General features: G+C 49.7%; 1 protein-coding gene across 1 annotated transcript in view; it reads left to right on the forward strand.

Annotated features, from left to right (window-relative positions):
- LOC139751466 (uncharacterized) overlaps window positions 1-24605 on the forward strand; it is a 690594-nt gene that overhangs the window by 484847 nt on the left and 181142 nt on the right. Inside the window, exon 2 of the mRNA XM_071666897.1 lies at window positions 24595-24605. This exon is cut by the window's right edge and continues 81 nt beyond it. The gene's annotated coding sequence lies outside the window, so the exon portion shown is untranslated. The remainder of the gene's footprint in view (window positions 1-24594) is intronic.

The following is a 24605-nucleotide window of genomic DNA, read 5'->3' on the forward strand; positions in this document are numbered from 1 at the left end:
ATCATCATCATCATCACCATCATCACTATCATCATCATCATCATGTGGCGCGGATAGAAACACGATCTTCCATCGTGGCTTGTCTGTCTCTGGCGGTCTCTGCTTGCCTTCCCTGTGTTCCCGCCGGGTCTGTGTGGCGGCGTCTGAACTCCCCCACAGACCACAACAGACACTTCCCCACAGACCACAACAGACACTTCCCCACATGCCACAACGGACGCTTTCCCCACGGACCACAACAGACGCTTCCCCACAGACCACAACAGACACTTCCCCACATGCCACAACAGACACTTTCCCCACGGACCACAACAGACGCTTCCCCACAGACCACAACAGACGCTTCCCCACGGACCACAACAGACGCTTCCCCACAGACCACAACAGACACTTCCCCACAGACCACAACAGACGCTTCCCCACAGACCACAACAGACACTTCCCCACAGACCACACCACACACACTTCATTGTATATAGTGCAGTTACAGCGTTCTAGTTATCTGTAATATACCTATTTATCTATTCATTTATCCTTTACTAGACAGTGACTCCCTAGTTTTGATAAATGTAACACAGTGTGGTTATCCATTTATCCGTTATTAGCCAGTGACTCCCTAGCGTGGATAGATGTAACACAGTGTAGTTATCCATTTATCCGTTACTAACCAGTTACTCCCTGGCGTTGATAGATGTAACACTGTGTGGGTTATGAAGGTAATCATATGAGCTGCTGTGTGGGAGGGTGTCATTATGGTCCTGTACTTTGAACGTAATATTATTGGACCAGCGTGACAAGTGCGCATTACATAACTGTTTTGTGTATGTATATATGTGTATAGCTTGGACAGCGGGTATGTACATATGCACAACTTATGTAGAGTCAGACACTCATGCGTGAATTTGGTGTACGCATTCGTGATCATGCCGGGGGTGTGTCGTAATGGACTTCCATGTGTATCCCGAAGCGATGTTTGTGTAGAAGTGTGAACCTCTGTGTGCGAGTGTGTATGTGTGGGTTGTGTTGGTGTGGAGGTGGTATTGTACGTGAGAGTCGCAGGGGTCAGGAGCAGGTGTAGTAGAGAGTAGTTACACATGTGCTGGAGTAGTCACACCTGGACACACGTGCTGCAGTATCTACATCTGTACACACGTGTTGCAGTAGCTACACCTGTACACACTTGCTGCAGCAGCTACACCTGTACACACGTGCTGCAGTAGCTACACCTGTACACGCGTGCTGCAGTATCTACACGTGTACACACGTGCTGCAGTATCTACACCTGTACACATGTGCTGCAGTAGTCATACCTGTACACACGTGGTGCAGTAACTACACCTGTACACGCGTGCTGCAGTAGCTACACCTGTACACACACGTGCTGCAGTAGTCACACCTGTACACACATGTGCTGCAGTAGTCACACCTGTACACACATGTGCTGGAGTAGATACACCTGTACACACGTGCTGCAGTAGCTACACCTGCCCACACGTGCTGCAGTAGCCACACCTGCACACACGTGCTGCAGTAGTCACACCTGTGCACACGTGCTGCAGTATCTACATCTGTACACACGTGTTGCAGTAGTCACACCTGTACATACCGTAAGACACGCTCTCTCCCTTGGTCGAAGCCTCTGTGGTTCTTCGCCTCCTGTCGGGGCTGCCCCGCGCGGCGCCGCCGCTGGGTCAAGGGGGGCGTTGGTTACGCCCCAGGAGGCGACGAACTGTAGATTACCGCTCCCCGGGCGTCGAGCTGGGTGTCCCGTCCCTGCCGCCTTCCTTCTTCAGGGCTTCCGTATTTTGAGGCGGCGTTACCATGGGGGACATCCCGTGTTCCTCCCTGGGGAGGCGTCCTTGGCAGGGGGGAGCTCTGGGACTGTTCCACATCCTGAAGGTGCAGGAGGTGGTTCCTCAAGTGATGCTGCTGGTGCCCTTCTTTCTACCTTCTTCAGCGCTCGGGGGGAGGGAGGCAGGCCCTCAGATACCCATCTTATCGACCAGACCCCAAGGTGGGTTTGAACAGCTAGGCCCACTGTGGATCGGTTGCCGCCCCGCCGCCGCCCAGGATTCGAACCGATGGGGGGAACTCGACGTCCGCTACACCACACCTCGCCTCTCGCACCCTGATTAAACTTGATCCATCCATTGTCCCGAAGTGAGCGGGTCCAGTGGACTCGTTCGTCCATCCAACCCCCCACCTCCCGCTGTCGAGAGTCGGGTCAAATTCCTTCCCGCTGCCCTTTGACACACACACACACACACACACACACACACACACACACACACACACACACGCCCATCCTCCTCCTCCCCATCCCCCTGACACTCGACATGATGGTCCTCCTGACGCTGGCAGACTGACACCACCACCACCTCCCTGTTCTGACCCTCCGGCTGTTGCTGACCCTTTGGGTCCTGTTGCTCTCGACCCGTATCCTTCCTGTTACTGTCGACCCGTATCCTTCCTGTTGCTGTCGACCCGTATCCTTCCTGTTGCTGTCGACCCGTATCCTTCCTGTTGCTGTCGACCCGTATCCTTCCTGTTGCTCTCGACCCGTATCCTTCCTGTTGCTCTCGACCCGTATCCTTCCTGTTGCTGTCGACCCGTATCCTTCCTGTTGCTCTCGACCCGTATCCTTCCTGTTGCTCTCGACCCGTATCCTTCCTGTTGCTCTCGACCCGTATCCTTCCTGTTGCTGTCTCCCCTTTGCTCCTCCCGTCCCCACCTGTCATTGACCTCCCCGTGGAGGTCGGTCGGGGTCAGCGCCAGGAAGGTCATGAGCGGGAGGAGGAGGAGGGGCTGTGGACGTCAGCCGTGTCAGACGTATGACTTGGACTGGTAGTAAGGAGCGGGAGACACTTGCGTCAGCAGGAGGAAATGTCTAGTTGTCAGCTGAAGGGGACATGAGGGGTCAGGAGGCCTATAGTGTCAGCAGGTCTGTTCGGTTGACTGGGGCTGACAGCCGGGGAGGGGGCAACCTCTGGCGTCAGCAGGTGTAAAAAGGAGTAGCGTGTCTGTAGTCAGGAGCATCAGCCTCGGGCGAAATGTTTTGGTCAGCAGGTGTCAACAGCGCGAGATGCTCTGGTCAGCAGCGTGAGATGCTCTGGTCAGCAGCGTGAGGTCCTCTGGTCAGCAGGTGTCAGCAGCGTGAGATGCTCTCGTCGGCAGGTGTCAGCAGCGTAAGATGCTTTGGTCAGCAGGTGTCAGCAGCATGAGGTCCTCTGGTCAGCAGGTGTCAGCAGCGTGAGATGCTCTGGTCAGCAGGTGTCAGCAGCGTGAGATGCTCTCGTCGGCGGGTGTCAGCAGCGTAAGACTTTGGTCAGCGGGTGTCAGCAGCGTGAGGTCCTCTGGTCAGCAGGTGTCAGCAGCGTGAGGTTCTCTGGTCAGCGGGTGTCAGCAGCGTGAGGTCCTCTGGTCAGCAGGTGTCAGCAGCGTGAGATGCTCTGGTCAGCAGGTGTCAGCAACGTAAGATGCTTTGGTCAGCAGTTGTCAGCAGAGTGAGATGCTCTGGTCAGCAGGTGTCAGCCTCAGCGGGTGGTGTTATTACCATAAGCGAAGGGGAAAAAAAAAAAAAAAGGCCACTGAAGTGGGTAGATGTCAGCAACGGTGGGGTGGGGGGGGCGGGGAGGTCAGCATCAGCATCAGCAGACGGTCATCACTCGAGGTCAGGAGTGAGGGGGGAGGAAGGGCAGGGCTGGTGGGCGGCGCCAGCGAGGCTATAAAACAGGCGGGTCGGGAGGGAGGGGGAGGGAACGGAACCACCACCCCTCCACAACCCTCCCCCACTTCCCTCCTCACACCCGTCACACGGTAATGTATGGCGCTCCTGGACACACCCTCCTCCCCCCTCATATCACGACCCTCACCGCCTCACCTCATGACCCCCTCCTCCTCACACACACACACACACACCTCATTATCAATCATAACTACCACTCCGACGTCTTGAACCTCAACTAAGTCGTCCTGGAGGAGGAGCAGAAGGAGGAGGGAGGAGCCGGAGGAAGACTGATAATTCGAGATAAATGAAGTTATTCCAGGGCGAGTGAAGGAGGAGGAGGAAGAGGTGGTGAGAGGGAGGAGGAGAGTGTCGGTGTGAGGGTGGGGTATGGTGGGGGGATGTGCCGGTATGGTCCATCTGGCGGACGGAGGGAGAGAGGAGAGGAGAGGAGAGAGAGAGTGAGGAGGAGTGAGTGTGTGTGTGTGTGAGTGAGTGAGGACCGCCCTCCGTCGTTCCCCCTTGGCAGCGCAGGGTCTTACGACGCTGCAGATTCCCATCATTGCCATTCCCGGAGGGGGTAAAAAAAAGGGGTGGAGGTCGCCGGTGCTGGGGGCCCGGAGTTTATCTGCGCCGTAGCTCGCGGGCGATGGCCCTCCGCTTGTCCGGCCGCCCGCCTCTCCCGCTGAAATATGAAATCTAATGTGTACAAAATATCTCTCGGCTGTCACGATTTGCGCGCCGTGTGTCACCCGCAGGAGGAGGGAGGCGCGCCCTCCAGCGGTGCCACAGCTCCTGGGGTCCTTCGTCCGTCCTCTCCCTACCCTACCCGTCCCCCTCACCTCACCTCACCTCACTCACTCACTCTTCTTCTTCTCCTGCTTCTTCTTCTTCTTCCTTCCTCGTCTTGCACACCGCTGGGTCGCCTGGCTATCCCCCCCCGACATACGTCTTTATGGAAATGCTTCAAGAGATGTGTAGGAAAATATGTATATATATATATATATATATATATATTTTCTTTTTCTTTCAAACTATTCGCCATTTCCCGCGTTAGCAAGGTAGCGTTAAGAACAGAGGACTGGGCCTTTGAGGGAATATCCTCACGTGGCCCCCTTCTCTGTTCCTTCTTTTGGAAAAAAAAAAAAAAAAAAAGTGTATTAAACTGGTGATGGATGGGGTGTATGTAGTAGGGGTGAGGGGTGATTAACGCTGTTTCATCCCCCCCCCCCTCCCCTCCCCACCTCACTTACTACCTCATCCTTCTTCCCTCCTACCCCCTTACAGTGGAAATTTGACCTCTCCCCAGTGGACACTTGACCTCCTCTACCCAGTGGACACTTGACCTCCTCTCCCTAGTGGAATCTTGACTTCCTCTACATAGTGGACACTTGACCTCCTCTCCCTAGTGGAAACTTGACTTCCTCTACCCAGTGGACACTTGACCTCTCCCAAGTGGAAACTTGACCTCCTCTCCCCAGTGGACACTTGACCACCTCTCCCTAGTGGAAACTTGACCTCCTCTCCCCAGTGGACACTTGACCACCTCTCCCTAGTGGAAACTTGACCTCCTCTCCCCAGTGGACACTTGACCACCTCTCCCTAGTGGAAACTTGACCTCCTCTCCCCAGTGGACACTTGACCTCCTCTCCCCAATGGAAACTTGACTTCCTCTCCCCAGTGGAAACTTGACCTCCTCTCCCCAGTGGACACTTGACCTCCTCTCCCCAGTGGAAACACGTTTTTCTCTCCCTCTTTTCTGAGAATTTGATAAGGTTCAGGTGGGAGAGAGGGAGGCGACGGACCCCGCGCGCGAAAATTCGCGCCCCCCGAAATCGCATTTGAATTTAGGGGTGAAAGAGCAAGCAATATCCTGACGAAGGATTCCACTTGGAAATTTCTCCTTTTTTTTTTCTAAATTTTCGCTTCTCATGAAAATACGACCTTGCCATCTTGGTGGTAGATAGGGGGGAGGCGGATATATCAGAATGCGGAAGTTCTATGAAAAAATATTCGTATATTACAAACGAACGAACGTCTCTCGTCCTAGCTCTTTCTTTTCGCAGACACACCACACACACACACACACACACACACACACACACACACACACACACACACACACAGTTGCATGCGAGGTTTTTTCTTCTTTTTTTTTTTTGAAGGGGGGAAGAGGTGTGTAGTGCCTTTGAAAACCATTGCGCGTTGGTTGGTGTGAAGAGTACCATGTGGCTGGGTTAATCTACTGCTGACGAAGGCGCGGAAGGTGGGGGATATGTACGTGTGTGTGTGTGTGTGTGTGTGTGTGTGTGTGTGTGTGTGTGTGACGATGGACCAGGTACCAGGGGGGGTCTTCTGTTGTACCCTAAGGGGACCATGGCCTGGGGTGTGGGGGGGCCTGTCAAGCTAGCTGGTGTTGGTGGGCGAGGGGCGACGTCAGCGTGGCCCTAGACAGACACGTCAAGGGGCGGCACCGGGGGGCCGTCGCCACCGCCCCTGGATGAACTTCCCGTCAGGAGTTATATGTAAATAGGATGGTAATCAGCTGTGAGGATGGATGGTACACACACGGCAGCCGTGGTCACACACACACACACACACACACACACACACACACACACACACACACACACACAACACACACACACACACACTGGGTCTGGTAGATGTGGGGTTTTATACTGACGGGTCTTTGGAGGAGGAGGGGGTAGGTGTGTGTGTGTGTGTGTCTTGGAGGAGAGTGGGTGTGTTTTTTATTTTGAAACGTGAACAAGAGCATGCCAAAAACATCCCCTCTCTCTCTCTCTCTCTCTCTCTCTCTCTCTCTCTCTCTCTCTCTCTCTCTCTCTCTCTCTCTCTCGGGCTACCACTACTACCACTACCACCACCACCACTACCACTACTACTACTATTCGACACGCCAAATCGTGAATCTTGGACATCATCTCCTCCTCCATCCACTTAGAACCATCACGGTGAAGGAGGCCCGTCTCCCCCAGCGTACGTTCCTTTCCTATTTTCTTTTCCTTCTTCGTCGTCGTATGGCTCCGTCAGACGTAAAATCGGGAAAACTGTGAATTGAAAAATCGGATGCCTTGCTGTCGTCTAGGGGGGGGGTCCCCCACCATACCCCAACCACCTACGCCCACCCCACCCCAACTCCCCAGTGGAAAGAGATCTCGATATTAAAGGATCTTAACGGGTCTTTAACTTCGCGTCCCAGCCATCTATGAGGATATTTTCGCGAAATGGTAGTCATCGATGGTGGTGATATATATATATATATATATATATATATATATATATATATATATATATATATATATATATATATATATATATATATATATATATATATATATATCCAGCGTTAGCGAGTTAGCGCAAGGAAACAGACGAAAGAATGGCCCAACCTACCCACATACACATGTATATACGTGAATATGTATACCTTTTTTCTGTATATTACATGATTTAAGAATTTGTGAGAGTTTAGCTTAAGTTGGTATAGACACCGTAATTATATATCTCTGGAGTAGATATTACTTAACTCCATGGGTCTCATATTATATATCATACTTGATCGCCGTTTTCTGTGTTAGCAGGGTAGCGCCAGGAGCAGACGAAGAAAGACCGTATTACATCACACTCAGTCTTTAGCTGCCATGTGTACTGCACCTCTCTGTCCACATCCAGGCCCCACCGACCTTCCAGGGTTTACCCCAGACACTTCACATACCCTGGTTCAGTCCATTGACATCACGTCGACCCCGGTATACCACAACGTTCCATGGTTCCATTCCTTGCTAAGATATCTAAAACACTTCACTTCCTCCAGTTTTTCTCCATTCAAACCCACATCGTAGCTAACCTGTCCCCTCTACCTTGCGAAACTTAATCTTTGTTATATTCACTCTACACTGAACCTCCTCCTTTCACACACTCTTCCAAACTCAGTCACCAACTTCTGCAGTTTCTCACTCAGATCCGTTATTAATTCTGTGGCATCAGCAAACAGCAACTGACTCACTTCCCGGGCCCCCCACTCATTCTCTACATCACCTCTCCATCCAAGACTTGCCATTTACCCCCCCCCCCCCCCCGTCACCTCCCCGTCCATAAACAGATTAAACAGACATGGTGGCAGTACACACCCATCTCGTAGATCAACCTTTACTTGTATTTTTTTTTCCCCGCGAGAGTAAGGCGCGAGTGCGAATATCTTGGGAGGAGGATGAGTGGTTCCAGGTGAAGCGGGTTCTTCATTAAGATCGACTAATGTCACCGTGATTGTTTCATCTGTTCATGGACGCGGTGACGAAGGATGTAAGTGCAAACGTCTTGGAGGATGGGGCAGGCCTGTAGTTTCCTGGTGCTAGGGGAGCCTTGGGAGTGAGTTAGAAGCCGTTTGCAGATAACATGACCCTCCCCCTGGAAGCAGCCTTTAGCATGTGACTCCGGAGGCTGGTGTTTGAGTGTGGTAGAGCAATGAAAATGAAGGAAGCTGAGATTATGTAAACAAGGGTAAGGTAATGAGGTGGAGCAGGATGGGAGAGGGAGCGGAGGAGGAAGACCAGTTGCTTTTGGGTGTGAGTACGAGTAGGGAGGGAGTGGAACGTTGTAGGCAAGTGAGAGTGAACGTGCCAGTGGATGGAACATTTGAGGCGAAAGTGAGCCACAGGTTGGGAAAAGGGGGTAAAGGGGTGTAAGGTATTGGGTCTACTAAGGACCGTGTGGAAGGAGAGGGCCAGCGTCTATCTGGGCAAAGAAGGTTACGTTCAGAGTTCAATGGTGTGTGGATCGTGTCAGTCTAGGGCAGTGAATGCCAAAGAAAGGGACATGGACGGACGTATTGCAAATGAAATGGCTGTGAGCGATATGTTGTGTGAGGCGGGTTGGTCGTGTAAGGTGTGACAGTGTAAGAGCGAGGGGTGGTAACAAGTGCTGTCTGATAAGACAGAATGAGCGAAGAAAGACTTAACTAAGAGGATCAACATATCAGAAGTGGAGGGAGGAAGGAGGAGGAGAAGGAGAAAGAAGGATGGAGTGCCGAGCGCTTTAGGGTAGAGTGGCCTAAACATTCAGGAGTTTGAGAGGCGTGCATAGGATAGAATTGATTAGATCGAAATGGTATACGGGGGGCGACGGGCTGCCATTGAGCATATGAAGCAGTCATGGGATAGTGTGGTAGGCCTTACCTGTGGCTGGTAGGCTGTGGTTTGGTTACATTAGACCTGTGTGTAAATGAGGCTAATGCTTTTCGTTGTATTTTCTAGTGCTACTTCATTAAGAAAGGGGAAAAGCAAGTAGTCTTATACATACACACACACACACACACACACACACACACACACACACACACACACAGATGTGGAGGTAAAGCTTGATGTAGACCAGCCAATACAGGAGCATATACACCCGCAGTTCTGAGCATACCTCCACGTGTGACACACATACAGGACCCAGACGACTCTATATGTGTGTCATGCATACCATACAAAGACGACTGTTTAGATGTCGTGCATACAAGACATAGACGACTCTTTGTGTCGTGCATACAAGACCCAGACGACCCTGTGCATGTCGTGCAGGCCCCTTCTGACCCTGTGCGCCGTTCACAACACTCTTGAGCAACACCTCCTGGCCGCCCTGACTTAATTTTTTTCACACGCCATCACCCAACTTGCTGAAGACGAGCCACTTAACCAACATAAACAGTTCATTTGAGACGCCCCAGACGTGTAAATGTTGCCACATGGCTTACAGGATAACCTCTACATGACTTAAGAACTTTAGAAAAAAAAAAAGAAGAAGAAGAAGAAGAAGAAGAGTTTTAAGTTTTAGAAATAGATAAAAGGGACCTAAAAACAGTTTTGGACTATTGTGCTGCTGAGGAGAGAGGAGAGGAGAGGGAGGTGGGAGGGAGGGAGATGATAATTCCGGGTTATCGCTGGGCAGGGTGTTTAGGTGGCCATGTAATTGGATTCGGGTACGAGGCAATACAGAGAGCATCCCCCCCCCCCTCCCTCATCCGGCTGCAACACAAATGGTGATAAGGACGCCACACTTGTGTTGCCATAAAAGCGCCTCCTTCCGGGACACCATGTAATGGGACGCCCAACTTCTGTGTCTTCGCCCCACACACCCCACACCCCACCACACCACACACCCCTCGGGGCCACAGTGAGAAGCGTGCCTCGCAGAATTATCCCGCCGTGAATGGAGTGGTCGGCGGCTGTTAAATGGGGGGGGGGGGGGGGTCGTTTCGGTGATAGAACTATTACCGGGTATTGAGGGGGGGGGAGGGGGACGGCATCATCCCGTGTCGTACGAGTTGTGGAATGGGTTAGGTGAGGTCACCCGGTGGGTGGGGTTCAGGGAGGGGGGGGGTGTGTTTACGTCATCATCATCATTCTCTCTCTCTCTCTCTCTCTCTCTCTCTCTCTCTCTCTCTCTCTCTCTCTCTCTCTCTCTCTCGTATGACGGTCGTGCTGGAGGGTCGTACACCGTCGTGCTCGAAGCTCGTGCACCGCCGTGATCAAGGGTCGCACACCGTCGTGCTCAAGGGTCGTGCACCGTCGTGTTCAAGGGTCGTACACCGTCGTGATCAAGGGTCGTACACCGTCGTGCTCAAGGGTCGTACACCGTCGTGCTCAAGGGTCGTGCACCGTCGTGCTCAAGGGTCGTACACCGTCGTGCTCGAAGGTCGTACACCGTCGTGTTGAAGGGTCGTACACCGTCGTGCTCAAGGGTCGTACACCGTCGTGTTCAAGAGGGTGTCTCGTACCGTCAAGTTTGTTGGGTCGTGCATCGTCGTGTTTGAGGGTCGTGCACCGTCGCGTTCGAGGGTCGTACACCATCGTGTGTGAGGGTCGTTTCGTCGTGTTTACGGGCTGGAGGCGCTCCTACCTGGCCTGGGGAGCGAGGCGTCCGAGAGAGAGAGAGAGAGAGAGAGAGAGAGAGAGAGAGAGAGAGAGAGAGAGAGAGAGAGAGAGAGCCGAGGTTCTGGTAGTCAAGTGGAAGTAATCATTACTGGTAATGAATTAGGGTAAATTGGATTGGCTGGAGGGGTTAAGAATTCAGGGTGGTAGGAGGAGGAGGGTCTCAGTGTTACCGTCAGGTAACGCTGTCAGTGTTGGCTCATGACGCTACCATGATAACAATGATAGCAGTAATGATAACAATAAATAATGATAATAACAATGATAATGGTGATAATGCATTGTTTACCGAGCGAATAGCACCGACACCAGTAGTGCTATAAAGATGTGTGGCGGTCCATTTGAACAGACAGACCGTCTGTACACAGACACTGACAATGGTTGGGATGTGGGCCCGCTTTTCGCAGAGGCCCGTACGACCTGGGACGGTCTCGGTGCGGGTTTGGTGTCGAAATACTGCGACTCGGGGGACGGGGGATCCCAGCTGTCAAGATGTGACGGTGGCGGGGGGGTTGGTGTGGTGCAGTACGTTCTTCCGGAGCTCTGTTGGGTTAGGCCCCAGCAGGTGAGAGAGAGAGAGAGAGAGAGAGAGAGAGAGAGAGAGAGAGAGAGAGAGAGAGAGAGAGAGAGAGAGAGAGAGAGAGAACCATGAGAGAGGAGTATAGTGATGGTATAGCTGCGATGAAAGGGGGGGAGAGTGTCTTTGATGCTGGTGATAGTGAAGATGTGTTCACTCCGTAGCGATGATGATGATGCTGGTGATAGTGAAGATGTGTTCACTCCGTAGTGATGATGATGATGAGCTCATGGTCACTCGAGCGGAGGAGCTTCCTTGGCGATGGTGAACCATGGGGCTTGTTGGGGGAGGAGGGGGGGGTACTCATCATCTTCATGGCCTGAGTTACGGGCTCTTGGCTCCTGGCCACTGTTGTATCCTCTCCTCCTCCTTCTCCCCTTCCTCCTCCTGCCTGTGGCGGCGCTGGCGGTGGTGGTCTGGCCGACGAAGGAGCCTGCAGGAGCCGAGAACGACGCTGCAGCCTCCTCCTCCTCCTCTTCCTCCTCCTCCTCCTCCTCCTGCCAGGGGCAGCGCTGGCGGTGGTGGTCTGGCCGACGAAGGAGGCTGCAGGAGCCGAGAACGACGCTCCAGCAGACACAGATGGCCCCTCTTCAAGGGTGCGACCCGCCCCGCCAGCCCTCACTTTTACGACCCCCCGAGTTACACATGACGAGTGAGGGATCCAGCTCGGCCCTCCAGCGCCGCGCGCTCCTTCCTCATTTAATCATGCACTTCATGCAGGAGGCTCCCGCCCCTCGTAATTATCGGTCGAGGATTTCTTGGTGGGGGAGTTTTGTACCCGGCTGGAGGCCGGCCGTATTCCCCCATCGTAGAAAAAGCGGTGGGATCTTCAACGAGCCTGTAGCCTTTTTAAAAAGGTTTTCTGGACCTTTTAACAAGGTTAATAACCTTTTTTTACGAACCTGTAGCCTTTTTAAAAAGGTTTTCTGGACCTTTTAACAAGGTTAATAACCTTTTTTTACGAACCAGTAGCCTTTTTAAAAGGTTTTCTGGACCTGTTAACAAGGTTAATAACCTTTTTTTTTTTTTTTTACGAATCGGTTGCCTTTATAAAAGGTTTTCTGGACCTTTTAACAAGATGAATAAAAAAAGTCAACGAATTAGTAGGCCTTTTTAAAAGGTTTTCTAGACCCTTTAACAAGATTGATAAAAAAAAATCTAAGGAATCTATAGGCCTTTTAAAAGGTTTTCTGGACCTTTTAGCAGGTTAATCTTTTTTAGAATCAGTAGCCTTTTCAAAAGGTTTACTAGACCTTTTAACAAGTTGATATTCTTTTTAACAAAATGATAGCCTTTTCAAAAGATTTTTGGACCTTTTAACAAGGTTAATAACCTTTTTATCGAACCAGTAGCCTTTTTAAAAGGTTTTCTGGACCTCTGAACAAGGTTAATAACCTTGTTAAAAAGTTCAGCGCCTTGAACAGACTAAGTTTCCAAACACCATAACCAAACCAGGGGGCACTTAACTTATCTTAAAGTTTGGACGAATTACGCCACGTTAACATGTTAACTTCCTCGCGCGAGGCAGGGTGATTAACATGAACGTTTGTTAACTAGCTGTCATACCATAGTTTAACATCGGTTCCCACTTGTGAGATGCATTGGACTGTCAGGTTCTGTTGACGGAACAAAAGATTGTGTGTCGCACAACTCATATTTTGTGACAAGACCACTGGAATCAAAACAAAAAAATTGAATTTTAAGATTTGATATTTCTATCAATTGATTAATTTATCTATTTCATTTTTAAGCAAACAAAGAACCATAGGTATGTATAGCAACAGCGTATAGCAAGGGTTTCATTGGAAGACGTAGGGGGTGTGGTTGATGGGGTGTGGTTGCTAGGGGTGTGGTTGCTAGGGTGTGTGGTTGATGGAGTGTGGTTGCTAGGGGTGTGGTTGCTGTGAAGTGGTTGCTAGGGGTGTGGTTGCTAGGGTGTTTTTGCTGGGGTGTGGTTGCTGGAGTGTGGTTGATGGGATGTGGTTGCTAGGGTGTGGTTGATGGGGTGTGGTTGCTGGGGGTGTGGTTGATGGGGTGTGGTTGCTGGGAGTGTGTTTGCTAGGGGTGTGGTTTCTGGAGTATGGTTGCTGAGGTGTGGTTGCTAGGGGTGTGGTTGCTAGGGGTGTGGTTGCTGGGGGTGTGGTTGCTAGGGGTGTGGTTGCTGGGATGGTCCATCCCCAGTGCATGGACCGACAGCCAAGCGTCCTGTTCAGGGTTCGAATCCTACCCGTGTTATATATACATCTGTCTGTCCATCAGTGTATATATGTATATATATATATATATATATATATATATATATATATATATATACATATATATATATATATATATATATATATATATATATATATATATATATATATATATAGATAGATAGATAGATAGATAGATAGATTTGTGTGTGTGTAATGAGGTCATATAGCAATACCTCAACACGGTGTTGCGAGGATACAATTAGTGTTTTACAGTAAGTGTTTCGCCTATGGTGTGTTCGTTATACAAAGTGTTACTTCCGTATGGTGTAGAGTTCACCTGGTGTTGCTAATAGTGTTCTATATCAAGAGTGTTGCATTTAATTCCCCCTTTATTTTTTCTAAAACTATTTTCCAGTGTTGCTTTTATGGATACGTTGCTGTATTATATATATATATATATATATATATATATATATATATATATATATATATATATATATATATATATAGATAGATAGATAGATAGGTAGATAGATAGATAAATAGATACACGATGTTTGGTGTAAGCAGTGATTTTCGTAATGGTGGTTCGCAATGTGTAGATTTGCGTTTATTTAATTTTCTTTTCAAACTGCACGAGTGATAATGTTTGGCTTACAATGTGTGATAACGAATACCGTTACGAATTACGTCAGACACTGTATAGCACCAGTAATGCACAGGACTGGATTTGTGAGTTTTTTTTTTTTACGCTGTCCCGGAATATCAAATCCGTATTAGTCTCCTAAATCAGTGAACCTGCATTATGCACTGTGGTTAGTTTGATCCATAAAACGTGGTTTTTGATAAAGCAATTATTTTTTTTTTTTTACGCTGATGATCGAACGTGGGTGGGGGACGTGGACTGCTGCCGCCGATCCAGAGCCTTATGCAAATGTGACCCATAACACTCTTCTAATGCAGTATACACCGTAGAAATTTATCATCATTATCATTATCATTATCATTATAGCTACGTGTGGGTGTGAGACTTTGCGGGAGCAGGTGCCACGGGGAGCGAAGGTCTTGTGTCAATTTCAATTTACTGGCGAGTGTGGGGCAGATCACAGGTGAGAAAAATGGAATGTCTGTATGGAATGTGCTTGTGTACAGGAATGAGGTGGGGAATGGGGTAGTATTAACCCCTGGGGGAGGGAGGGAGAAGTAGCTGGATTACCCTGTGGGGTAGGGAGAAGTAGCAGGATTACCCTGGGGGGAGAAAGAGAAGTAGCAGGATTACTCTGTGGGGTAGGGAGAAGTAGCAGGATTACCCTGGGGGAGAAAGAGAAGTAGCAGGATTACCCTGTGGGGTAGGGAGAAGTAGCAGGATTACCCTGTGGGGTAGGGAGAAGTAGCAGGATTACCCTGGGGGGAGAAAGAGAAGTAGCAGGATTACCCTGTGGGGTAGGGAGAAGTAGCAGGATTACCCTGGGGGAGAAAGAGAAGTAGCAGGATTACCCTGTGGGGTAGGGAGAAGTAGCAGGATTACCCTGTGGGGTAGGGAGAAGTAGCAGGATTACCCTGTGGGGTAGGGAGAAGTAGCAGGATTACCCTGGGGGGAGAAAGAGAAGTAGCAGGATTACCCTGGGGAGGTAGGGAGAAGTAGCAGGATTACCCTGTGGGGTAGGGAGAAGTAGCAGGATTACCCTGGGGGAGAAAGAGAAGTAGCAGGATTACCCTGGGGGAGAAAGAGAGGGAGAAGTAGCAGGATTACCCTGGGGAGAAAGAGAAGTAGCAGGAATACCCTGGGGGAGAAAGAGAGGGAGAAGTAGCAGGAATACCCTGGGGGAGAAAGAGAGGGAGAAGTAGCAGAAATACCCTGGGGGAGAAAGAGAGGAAGAAGTAGCAGGATTACCCTGTGGGGGATTTGAATCTTCTACACATCCACTGGCGCACCCGACCTCAGGTGTAGGAAGGCAATCTGCCACATCTCTCACCTTCGTTGAAGACAGTTTTCTCTACCACACCATCACCACCCAGCTGACGAAGGGCAGCCCAGATATACTCGAACTAGGTCTTTGCATCCCCCAAGGAGTCCTTGGTAACTAATACCCATGTTGGTTGATGACGAGGGCATGTGGGTAACGTCTCTGAATGGTCCAGAAAATGGCACACGCCAATTAACGTCAGTAAGTAACACCTTTCACACGTTGGAGACCTCATCAAAACACCCCATGAGGAAGTGATGGACCACGGGATAAAGGACCCCCCTAGTGTGAGGAGGTAGGTAATGGGTTACTGTCTCTCCCCTCCAGGATTCAAAATACTGCGCAGCAGCGTCGTGAAGCCTCCAAGAGAGCAAATAGGATGTTAGGGTTTATTGACAGAAAACCTTTCACACACAAGAGCAAGGATGTGTGATATTGACGCTATGCTCAAGTCGAGTTAGACCCCCACCTCGAATATGTACTGCAGTTCTGGGCCCCCCAGTTTTCTCAAAAGATATTCTAAATTCAAAGTATTGCAGCAAAGAGCAACGAAATAGAGCAACTAAATTGATACCTTGCTTTGCCTAACTAAACATGTATGGATAGACTTTGCGGACCAAACCATATGAGAATAGACTGCGATAAATTAACCTTTCTCTCTGTCTCTCTCTCTCTCTCTCTCTCTCTCTCTCTCTCTCTCTCTCTCTCTCTCTCTCTCTCTCTCTCTCTCTCTCTCGAAGCAAGTGGCGTCTCCGTGGCTGATTAATAAAACGTTTTGAAACGATTCGAGGAGACTCGAGCAATCGTCGATATGGACAATTTCTTTGCGACCAACGAGAGAAAATGGACTCGGATCACCGGATTAATCTGGAGTGTGCCAGATATTTCTTAACCGACGAAATTATTGGCTCGTGCGGTAAGCTCCCAGACCATATTGTTCGGTGAGCAACACTCATAGCCTCTTCCAGACTTTGGCTTCATCGTCACTTGCTGCTTTCCAATTTGGCTTCAGCGTCCCTTGGTGCTTTCCAGTTTGGCTTCATCGTCCCTTGGTGCTTTCCAGTTTGGCTTCATCGTCCCTTGGTGCTTTCCAGTTTGGCTTCATCGTCCCTTGGTGCTTTCCAGTTTGGCTTCATCGTCACTTGGTGCTTTCCAGTTTGGCTTCAGCGTCCCTTGGTGCTGCTTTCCAATTTGGCTTCATCGTCCCTTGGTGCTTTCCAGTTTGGCTTCATCGTCCCTTGGTGCTTTCCAGTTTGGCTTCATCGTCCCTTGGTGCTTTCCAGTTTGGCTTCATCGTCCCTTGGTGCTTTCCAGTTTGGCTTCATCGTCACTTGGTGCTTTCCAATTTGGCTTCATCGTCACTTGGTGCTTTCCAGTTTGGCTTCATCGTCACTTGGTGCTTTCCAGTTTGGCTTCATCGTCCCTTGCTGCTTTCCAGTTTGGCTTCATCGTCACTTGGTGCTTTCCAGTTTGGCTTCATCGTCCCTTGCTGCTTTCCAGTTTGGCTTCATCGTCACTTGGTGCTTTCCAGTTTGGCTTCATCGTCACTTGGTGCTTTCCAGTTTGGCTTCATCGTCACTTGGTGCTTTCCAATTGGGCTTCATCGTCACTTGGTGCTTTCCAATTGGGCTTCATCGTCACTTGGTGCTTTCCAATTGGGCTTCATCGTCACTTGGTGCTTTCCAATTTCGAATGATTCATTTACTCAGTCATGAGAAAGTAGTGGTATATCATGCTACTTTCTCTGCTACTTTCTCAACCGTCGGTCTCTTTCTAGCTATGCTGTGGTTAACATACTAACATTGATCGACCCGTGTCTCGCATGATGTGAGGGAAGAAAGAATTATTCTATCATTCTTCCATCTAAGGAGTAAATATAGACGTGGTAAGTCGAGAGGCTGGAGCTCATGTTTATCCTCACTACTGTTCCTCGTAACAGAGTGAAGGGATGCGTGTCGTTAGTGATGGGGTGCATGACGTACTTACGTTCACTCTACCTTATGACTTTCCCATGAATATCTCCCTCGGCCCATTTTGATCCTGCAAGGTATTTTTTTTTTTCCCTGCCTGTCTCCCGTCCGGTCTGTTGCCTGTGGGAATGGAAGGTGAGAGAGAGATGATAGATAGATTGATAGATAGATAGATAGATAGATAGAGAGAGAGAGAGAGAGAGAGAGAGAGAGAGAGAGAGAGAGAGAGAGAGAGAGAGTTTTTTCTTTCCTATTCTTTTCTTCTGTCTTTAAGAGAACTGCATTATTCTTTTTTTTTTTAAGTAGTGTTACAGCCAGACCACCTCGCTTCTTGGGGCCTTGGGTCTGTGTGTATCTATGTAGCCACTTTCCTCACCCGTCCCCACAAAGGGGGAGAGGTTGGGAAGGATGTGTGTTTGTGGGAGGAAGGGGGGCTGGGTGGTGTTGAGAGGTTGTGGGAGTGTGTACAACTCGCAAAAGTAATAAAGACCAGTTAGACAAGATCCGCCATAAACATAATTACCGGCTGGTTCTGGCGGTGGGCAGCTGGCGTCCTGTGCGAGCTTTCTGTCTTGTATCTCGTACCTCGTGTACACTGAACGCCAGCCGTACGACGCTTTCCCCTCTGTGTGACTGTATCAGTCTCTCTCTCTCTCTCTCTCTCTCTCTCTCTCTCTCTCTCTCTCTCTCTCTCTCTCTCTCTCTCTCTCTCTCTCTCTCTCGCATTGGCGAGGTGGTGTCAAGAATAGACGAAGGAGGTGGGCCGCTTTCGCTCGCGTCCATTCTCTAGCTGTCATGTGTAATGCGTCGAAACCACAGCTCCCTATCCACATCCAGGTCCCAGAGGCCTAGCCATGGTTTACTCCGGATGATTCACATGTTGCGGTTCAGTCCATTGATAGCACGTCGAGCCCTGTATATCACATCATTCGAGCTCACTCTATCCCATACGCGCCTCTCATTCTCAAGCATGCTCAGGCCTCGGTCACTTAGAATCTTTCACCCCCTTCCTTCCATCTCCAGTTTGATACCTCCGTTCTCCTTGTCCCTTTCACCTCTTGACACGTATAACCTCTTTGTCAATCTTTCCTCACTCATTCTCTCCATACGTCCAGACCATTTCAACACACCCTCTTCTGCTCTCTCAACCACTCTTTTCATTTCCACACATCTCTCTTACCTTTACTTATTCGATCAAACCACCTCACGCCACATACTGACCTCAAACATTTCGTTTGCAACACACCCACCCCCATCTGCACATCGTCATCTTTGACACTTGCCTCACATCACATCGCATTGTTGGGAGGACTATACTTCAAACATATCCATTTTCGCCCTTCCAGATAGCCAACCCTCTTTTCGCACATTCTTCTCTTCTCCCAGAACCTTCGCCCCCTCACCCACCCTTTGACTTACTTCCGATTTCATAGTTCCATATGCTGCCATGTCCATTCCCAGGTATCTAAAGCACTTTACTTTCTTCAATTTTTCTTCATCCAAACTCGCACCCCAACTAACCTGACCCTCTGCTCAACTAAACATTTTTTTGTTGTTGTTGTTCATTTGATCTCAACTTCCTCCTTTCACACGCGCCCCCAGACTCATTCATCTGACTTTGCAGTGTCTCACTCGAATCTGCCATCCGTGTTATGTCTTCAACAAACAACAACTAATTCCCTTTCCAGGCCTTCTCATCCCCTGCTGCAGGCTGCATAATCGCCTCTTTCTCCAAAACTCTTGCATTTACTTCATTTGTCATCCCATCCATAAACAAAATGAACAGCCATGGTGACATCACACACAACTACCGCAGACCACTCTTCACTTGGAACCACTCACTATCCTCTCTTGCTACTCGTACACACGCGTTACATCCTTCCATGAAAAGGTTTCACCGCTTCTAGCAGCTTTCCTTCCACACTATATATTCTTAAAACCTTCCACAAAGCATCTCTGTCGGCCTTATCATATGCTTTCTCCAGATCCATAAATGCTACATGCAAATCCATGTTTCTCTCAAGTATTTCTCTCGCGTTTTCTTAAAAGCAAACTTCTGATCCACATATCCTCTTAGCATTTGAAACTACATGATTCCTCCTCAGTCTGATCCTCTAAACCTGCCTTCACCCTCACGGTCACTACCCTCCCAAACAACCCACTAGATACAGTCAACAGACTTACTTCTTTGTAGTTTGAACACTCTCCTTCGTCCCCCTTAACTTTATAGAGTGGCACTATACGCACATTCGTCCAACCGTCATTCACCTCACCATCATCCATACAAACGCTGAAAATCCTAAGTAGCCGATCAGCAGCACAGTTACCCTCCTTTCTTAAGAAATTCAACTGCAATACCATCCACCCCAGCGTCCTTGCCACATTTTATCTGAGGTAAAGCCTTCACCACCTCATCTTCACCAAACCACTCCCTATGACTCTCTCACTTCACATACCACCCTGACCCTGACACCCTGCATCTGCCACCCTATCATCAAACACATTCAACAGTCCTTCTAAATACTCAGTCCACCTCTTCACTCACTTCATCACTATTTTGTTGTTGTTAGCTGAGACGGCACAGGCAACTGAGGCCCTAATCAAGGCCATCCCATTAACGTTTTATACCCCAGCCTGAGCCAGGGACCCATCTATCGACCAACCCCTAGGGGTGGATGAACATTTGGGTTGACGCTAACCACTTCTCTGCGGGAGTCCACTTCCTCGCCAGCCGCTTCATTGATTTTCCTATTTCTTCGCTTTTTTTTCGCACCCTATCAAACTCCCTCCGAAACTTCTTATTCTCTTTGTGGTTTACTGATTCTCGCTCGCCCCAAATCTCATGTGCCCTCTTTTTTCAACCCCTGCACCTTCCTCTTGATCTCGTGCCACTATATCCTATACATCTCCCAATCATTTTGCACTTCTTGCCCATAAGTCCTGCCCATCTGTCTCTTTCCTCTTTCACTAGCAACTTTACAGACTTATAAAAACGTCAGATGAACGTACCCAGACGCGCCACAGAGTACAACCTTATGCTCTCCAAACATACTCCCCCAGACACACAGCAGAACACAGCCATCAACACCACAGAACACATCCAAGAACACAGGAAAACTTACCCATAATGAGAGAATACCCTTTCGAACAGCGCTGAACACCACAGAGCACCCCCTAAAACGCCACAGTAACTGTTCATCCTCGCACGGAACGCCCTAAGAAGCATGGATCAAGAACAGAGACGGGAAAGAAACAGAATAGAACCCACGTAGCTGACCAACATGCTTGTCCCCACCCGTAAACACCGTCTGACCAGCCGACCAGCACCAGAGCAACACCGCCTGACAACGTGATATATATATATATATATATATATATATATATATATATATATATATATATATATATATATATATAAGGGCATGAGTAAACATAGACTTGTAAACAACCTCCAGGACACTGTCCGTAAACACAGGAGGTCTCCCATCTCCGCCGTCAGCATTAACGAGATTGTTATTAATAACCATTGATACACACACACACACACACACACACACACACACACCATGTACACCGAAGAAATAAACACACACACATAGACGTGCACATGTGCGTGCACCTAGAAAGTAAAAGCACACAGACACACACACACACACACACACCCGTACTTCATCCTTCCGGAGAAACAGCCGAACAAAAATGGGGGACGTCCCCTTCCTTTCCTCCTCCCCCCTTCCCACTCACTCTTTGTCTCTCTCTCTCTTTCTCTCTCTCTTTCTCTCCTCCTCCTCCTCCTCCTCCTCCTCCTCCACCCCCCAACTCCCCATTTCCCAAAAATCGCATCTGTTGAGCGGAGCGGCGGGCGGCAGCGGGCGTCTGGCGGGCGTCTGGTAGGTTATGGATGATGGTAATATCATTTATATATCATGATGATCACCGCCAGCCCCGGCCACTGGCCACACGATGACCACCACACACCACACTCTGGTGCGATTACCTCCACACACACACACACACACACACACACACACACACACACACACACACACACGATGACCACCACACACCACACTCTGGTGCGATTACCTCCACACACACACACACACACACACACACACACACACACACACACACACACACGATGACCACCACACACCACACTCTGGTGCGATTACCTCCACACACACACACACACACACACACACACACACACACACACACACACACGATGACCACCACACACCACACTCTGGTGCGATTACCTCCACACACACACACACACACACACACACGATGACCACCACACACCACACTCTGGTGCGATTACCTCCACACACACACACACACACACACACACGATGACCACCACACACCACACTCTGGTGCGATTACCTCCACACACACACACACACACACACACACACACACACACACACACACACACACACACACACACACACACACGATGACCACCACACACCACACTCTGGTGCGATTACCTCCACACACACACACACACACACACACACACACACACACACACACACACACACACACACACACACACACTTCCTCCTCCTCCAACTCCTCCTCTTCCTCCTCCTCCTCCTCTTCCTCTCCAGGTTGGGAGCAGCAAGCTGCTGTTCTCACACCTTACTGCTCCTGCTGCGTCTTGAGGGAGGAGGGGGGAAGTGTGGTGAGAGGAGATGCCGTGTTAATGCTGGTGTTATCGCTGTTATTTTTTTTTTTTTTTACAACCATTTACTTTTTTTTTTACAGTCATTTACTGATATTTATTGACGTTCTTGAACGGACCGCTGACCGCTGCTGTGTTGCAGCGGCTGCCCAGTCACTGGTGCTGCAGCTGCTGTTGCCTCTGCTGTGTCTCGTCTGCTTGCAGTGCTGTGGCTGCCCAGTCACTGCTGTTGCTGCTACAGCTGTTTTCACTGCACCTCCCTGTGATCCTGCTGTAGTTCATGTGCTTTGCTGTGCTGGGTACTCTTTGCTGTTCACCTGCTGCTGTTCAGCATCTCCTCAGCTGTTCTCAACCCCTCCCACCCTTCCACACACACACACACACACACACACACACACACACACACACACACACACACACACGGCCTCCGTGGTGTTGTGGTAAGCAAGCGCTGCTGACCGCGATGTGTGCATTCACGGGCCGCCCAGGGTTCGATCCCTGCTGGACCCCAGTCAGCAGCGCTCGAGATATCTAAGTGTTCTAAGTGACACTGAACGTTCATCTGTGCCGTGTTCATGGTCGCCGGGGGGGGGGGGGGGGGGGGTTGGAATAACATTATGTTCGACCCGTGGGTATGCTAACGCGCCCTTTGACCTGACCCTTTTTAAGGGTTAAGGCCAAAGGGTTTTAAGCCATCATGCTCAAGGGTCGTACCGTCGTGGTCGAGGGTCGCACCGTCGTGCTCAAGGATTGTGTACCGTCGTATTCAAGGGTCGTACCGTCGTGCTCAAGGATTGTGTACCGTCATGATCAAGGATCGTACCGTCGTGCTCAAGGATCGTACCGTCGTGATCAAGGGTTGTACCGTCGTAATCAAAGGTCGTACCTTCGTGCTCAAGGATTGTGTACCGTCGTGCTCAAGGGTCGTGTACCGTCATGCTCAAGGATCGTGTACCGTCATGATCAAGGATCGTACCGTCGTGCTCAAGGGTCGCACCGTCGTGCTCAAGGATTGTGTACCGTCATGATCAAGGATCGTACCGTCGTGCTCAAGGATCGTACCGTCGTGATCAAGGGTTGTACCGTCGTAATCAAAGGTCGTACCTTCGTGCTCAAGGATCGTGTACCGTCGTGCTCAAGGATTGCGTCACCACACAGCGGAGCGGTGGTGGGGTCGCCCCAGCCACACACACACACACACAGCCAGGGCAGCAGCTGCCTCCTGTCCTCACTTGGAAAAGGAGCCGCTGGCTTTGTTGTGACTCCTCCCGTCTCCACCCACACTTGGGCAACGTCCCGTGACGCGGACCCGCACTTGCACTCGAGTGCATTACGCACGCACGCCCTCACGCTCCATCAAGCGTCTTGCCAACGACTTCCGTCCAGTGGATAATTAGCTTCGTCTTGTGCCGCCGACCCGCCCGTGTTGTATGTTGCCGCCACCTCACACAGTGTGTGTTGGCGCCGACCCACATACTGTATGTTGCTCCCACCACACATGCCATATATGTTGAGGACGCCCCACATACTGTATGTTGGCTCCGCCACACACAATGTATGTTGAGGACGCCCCACATACTATATGTTGAGGACGCCCCACATACTATATATGTTGAGCACGCCCCACATACTGTATGATGGCTCCGCCACACACACTGTATGTTGAGGACGCCCCACATACCATATATGTTGAGGACGCCGCACATACTGTATGAGGGACATTGTACCATCAGTCTTACGTGTTTTTCTCTGTCTGTCTGTCTTGTGGACACATCGGGACGATAAGCCAATAACAATGCGTTGGTACAACCTACAGTCAGCCTCCTGTAGAGTTGACGAATTGATGACATGTGATCACACATGGTTGCATATATTTGCATATCGTTTAGGGAAGTTCACATCTATGACTTACCAGCAGACAAGGGCTGTCGTCTGCGGAGGATTACCAAGCCACTTCCTGATCAGCAGCAGCCACGTGCCCTCGTCCCTCACTCCCAAGCCACCACACCGGCGGATGGGCATTGTTCAGTGTAACAACCATCAGTCCCCCCTCCCGCCATTTTTCCTGTTCATACCTCCCATACTGCTGACCTGACGTTCCCGCTCAAAGATATTATATTTTTCCCTTCAATAAATCACCCCAGCTACTTACATCCTGCCTAGGAAAACCGATGAATTACTTGTGGCAACTTTGTATAGCGGTTTGTTGACATGGCAACTTCCTCGACGTGTGAACAGATACAGAAAGACCAGACCGCTTTTTTTTTTTTTTTATAGTATGTGTACCTGTTAACAAAGGCAAATATAATGGCGTACCTTTTTTTTTTCCAGATTAATGAGATGCACCTGGAAGGACATCAGGCACTCAAAATGTCTCGTTTTGCTTTTTTTCCACAGTTATTTTTGCCTTAGAAAGAGCTTCATTTATGAGATCCAGGCGCTCTGCTTCGGATTTTTATATTTATATATTATTATCATTATTATTATTATTATTATTATTATTATCATTATTCATCCCCAGGACTCCACACA

This window comes from Panulirus ornatus, chromosome 11, assembly GCF_036320965.1.
Source record: "Panulirus ornatus isolate Po-2019 chromosome 11, ASM3632096v1, whole genome shotgun sequence".
Taxonomy (NCBI): domain Eukaryota; kingdom Metazoa; phylum Arthropoda; class Malacostraca; order Decapoda; family Palinuridae; genus Panulirus; species Panulirus ornatus.